We start from the raw sequence: 4,452 nt of genomic DNA on the forward strand, positions 1-4,452 counted from the left end.
CAGAGGCTGCCAGACCTGCTGAATTTTTCCAACACTTAGTTTTTGCTGCCCTTCCAACACTTTGGTTAAAGCAATTTCCAGTTGCAAGAGTGGCAGTTTCTAATTGGGGGTCTTGGGGGGGGGTTGGGGAGCATGTTCCTGTCTCAAGGTTCCTCCCTGTGTCCCTTTAAGTCCCAACCCAAGGACCTTCCAGCTCCAGCGCCAGCGATGCGCATGCTTCGCTGCGCGGTCCAGGCCCGCCCCTTAGTTGACTCCGATTGGTTGGAGGACCGGCTCTGCCGCGCGGTCCTCCAGGCCCGCCCCCCTCCTTCGCTATTGGCCGAGCTCCTCCGTCAATCAAGCCGCGCTCGGGCTGACGTTCGCAGCGCGGCTTCGCTCCCCGAACGGCTGTGCGCATGCGCGGCGGCCATTTTAGCAGCTCTCTTCCAAGTGGGCTCAGGGTCTTGTCTCCAGCTGTGAGCATCAGTCAGAATGGGCTGGAGATAACTATCCAATGTTTTATTGGGATTTCACCCAGGAATGAGGGTGGGAGAGAGGAAGAGAGAGTGTGGGGGACGGGGATTTATAACTTGGAGGGAACAAGAGAGGAAAATACACCACAGAAACTGGAATTGTCTGTTTAATGAATTCTCTGCCTCACTGACAGTGAACTGTTTGGTTATCTCCTGTCACAGGGACTGGAAGAGGAGGGCTCACACCAAGGAAACCCAAAACAAAGCACCAGGTCGAGGTCTGGCAGAGTCACTCAGGAGCTGAAAATCACTGCCCCCTGACTGTGGACAGAGAAACCTTCGTCTGTTTTGTCCTGAGGGGGAGGACTTCAAACTAATCCTTCGATACAAAAACACTGGCACCATGTAAACATGTGGAGTGTGGTCAGGAATGAAGATTTCCGTCCAGGCTGAACGCTCATCGGCACAAACAGACCGACGAGAAGCCAATTATTTGCTCCACGTGTGAGAGATGATTTGCTCGTTCGTGCAGTTTCAAGATACACCAGAGACATCACACCGGGGAGAAGTGGTTCATCTGCACCACATATGGTACAAGGCTCATTAATTTTTGCGATTTTTGTGAAAGTTCACACTGGGGAGAAACCATTCACCTGCTCTGAGTGTGGGAAGGCGTTTGCTCAGTCATCTGAATCACACCAGCAAACTCTCACTGGGGAGAGAAACTGCAGAAAGGGTTCCACTCAGTCATCCCACTTAGGTTCACACCAGAGAACTCACACTGGACAAAAACTGTTCCCGTGTCCTGATTGCAGGAAGAGATTTGTCAGTTTATCCAGCTGACATCAGCATCAGGGAACTCACACTGGAGAAAAACCATTCACCTGCTCTGAGCGTGGGAACAAATTTGCTTAGTCTTCCAAATTGTATGAGCACCAGAGAACTCTCACTGAAGAGAAAATGTTCACCTGCCGTGACTGCGGGAAGGGATTCAGTCGGTCATCCACCTTACGTGTTCACCAACGAATTCACACAGGAGAAAAACCATTCACCTGTCCTGAGTGCGGGAAGGGATTCACTCAATTAACAAACTTAGAATCACACCTTCGAACTCACACTGGAGAGAAACCGTTCCCCTGTCCCGAGTGTGGGAAGGGATTCGCTCGCCTCTCCAACTTACATCAACACCAGAGAATTCACACAGGAGAAAAACCATTCACCTGTCCTGAGTGTGGGAAGGGATTCAGTCAGTTGACGAACTTAGAGTCACACCATAGAACTCACACTGGAGAGAAACCGTTTCCCTGTCCTGAGTGTGGGAAGAGATTCACTCGCTTATGCAACTTACATCAACACCAGAGAATTCACACAGGAGAAAAACTATTCACTTGTCCTGAGTGCGGGAAGGCATTCACTCAGTTAGCAAACTTAGAATCCCACCATAGAACTCACACTGGAGAGAAACCGTTCCCCTGTCCTGAGTGTGGGAAGAAATTCACTCGCGTCTCCAACTTACAGCAACACCACGAAGCATACCATACAGAAATACGGTTCACGTGCTCTGATTGCGGGAAAGGATTCACTTATTCTTCCACGTTACGTCGGCATCAGAGAACTCACACTGGAGAGAAGCCGTCTGCCTGCTCTGAATGTGGAAAGGGATTCACTCAGTTAACAGACTTGCATCAACATCAGAGAATTCACGCTGGTGAAAAACCATTCAACTGTCCTGACTGCGGGAAGGGATTCACTCAGTTAGCGAACTTAGAAGCACACCAGAGAAGTCACACCAGAGAGAAACCGTTCCCCTGTCCTGAGTGTGGGAAGAGATTCCTTCGGTTATCCACCTTCCAGCAACACCAGGGAACCCACAATAGAGAAATACAGATCGCCTGCTCTGACTGTGGGAAGGGGTTCACTTATTTATCCAGTTTACTTAGGCACCAGAAAACTCACACTGGAGAGAAACCATTCACGTGCTCCAACTGCGGGAAGGGATTCGCTCAGTTATCCCGATTACATCAACACCAGCGAACTCACACTGGGGAAAATCCGCTTCCCTGTCCGGAGTGTGGGGAGAGATTCACTCAATTATTCAACTTACGTCAACACCAGAGAACCCACACGGGCGAAAACCCATTGGCCCGCTCTGAGCATGGAAAGGGATTTGCTCAGTCTTCCAAGTTGCGTGAGCACCAGGGAACTCCGAGTGGAGAGAAACCGTTCACCTGCTCTGACTGCGGGAGGGGATTCACTTATTCTTCCACTTTACTGAGGCACCAGCGAACCCACACTGGGGAGAGGCCTTTCACCTGTCCTGAGTGCATGAAGAGTTTTACTCAGTTGGCGAACTTACATTCACACCAGAGAACTCACACTGGAGAAAAACTGTTCCCCTGTCCTGAATGCGGGAAGCGATTCGTTACATTATCCAACTTGCAACAACACCAGAGAACCCACACTGGGGAAAAGCCATTCACCTGCTCTGACTGTGGGAAGGGATTCGCTCAGTCATCTACCTTACGTGTACACCAACGAACCCACACGGGAGAAAAACCGTTCACCTGCCCTGAGTGTGGAAAGGGATTTGTTCGGTGTTCCAACTTGCATCAACACCAAAGGACTCACGCTGGAGAGAAACCATTCACCTGCCCGGAATGTGGAAAGGGATTTGCTCAGTTATGCAACTTGCGTCAGCACCAAAGGACTCACACTGGGGAGAAACCGTTCACCTGTCCTGAATGTGGAAAGGGATTCACTCACCTATCCAACTTGCATCAGCATCAGAGGACTCACACTGGGGAGAAACCGTTCACCTGCCCTGAATGCGGGAGGGGATTCACTCAGTTAGTGAAATTAGAGTCCCACCACAGAACCCACACCGGAGAGAGACCGTTCACCTGCCCTGAATGCGGGAAGGGATTCAGTCAGTTAGGAAACTTGCATTCCCACCAGAGAACCCACACCAGAGAAAAGCCATTCACCTGCTCTGACTGTGGGAAGGGATTCGCTCAGTCATCCAAGTTACGTGTACACCTGCGAATCCACACTGGAGAGAAACCGTTCTCCTGCCTGGAGTGCAAGAGGAGTTTCGCTCAGTTACCTCACTTGCGTTCCCACCGGAGAACTCACGGTAAACTGCGCGCTGTCTGGAAGGGGAGATCACAGCCAGAGTGAGAGAGAGAGAAAGCCTGAGTGAGTACACAGTTCGGGGAAATTGTGGGCGGTGTCGGAATTTGGTGCAGAGGGCCGGAGATGCTTTTTGCTCGTGTCTTGGCTCGTTGTTTGTAAGGTCTTTTTTAACATGATCGATTGAAGCCCAGAATGACTTCCAGGCTGCAAATTGACAATTCTGCTAAAAGATGCATAAAAATGGCTTCTAATTCTCCTATAGCTGCACAATTAACTAACCATGTCTGCTTCGATAGAGACTAGCAGGCAATGCTCCCTTTACTGCATAGAAATAACGAGACGAGATCAGACATTACTGGCCAGCCTAACTGACCTTCAAATGCAGGTGCAGTGGCTCGGTTAGTGAGATAAGGGTGGCCGGCGTGTTGGAAAACAAAATTGGTTCCCAGGAAATATCACTGGACGGTCAAATGAAGCGATATTGTAAATTGATTGGTAATTGACTGGACGTACTATCCGATCATGGCCTGTACCTTGCTTTCAGAAAAGTATAAAGATGTCTTTGCTTGAAGCCATGTATGCAGCTCCTCCGAGGAATATGTATGTACACAACCGCTGTGTTTCTGGACGATCTATGCCCGGCCGTATGCAGAAATAAAGAGTGAAGTCCTAAAGAACCAAACTGTTTGTGTGTGCTTTTTGACTGATCATGGAACAGTGGGAGCATAGAATGGGGAAATCTGGTTGTTTTTTTTGTCAGGAATGAATAGTAATTCCTGTACTATATAAAACATGCTATGATAGAGTTCATCCCGTAGTTTGAGAGGGAGGAATTTGAATCAGATGTAAGAGTGTGAAAATTGAGGAC

General features: G+C 49.3%; 1 pseudogene; it reads left to right on the forward strand.

Moving 5' to 3' along the window:
- The first annotated feature begins 415 nt into the window (after positions 1 to 415).
- On the forward strand, positions 416 to 4,249 carry LOC132828678 (zinc finger protein 850-like; annotated as a pseudogene).
- Positions 4,250 to 4,452: the final 203 nt, after the last annotated feature.

The sequence above is a fragment of the Hemiscyllium ocellatum genome, chromosome 27 (assembly GCF_020745735.1).
Source record: "Hemiscyllium ocellatum isolate sHemOce1 chromosome 27, sHemOce1.pat.X.cur, whole genome shotgun sequence".
Lineage (NCBI taxonomy): Eukaryota > Metazoa > Chordata > Chondrichthyes > Orectolobiformes > Hemiscylliidae > Hemiscyllium > Hemiscyllium ocellatum.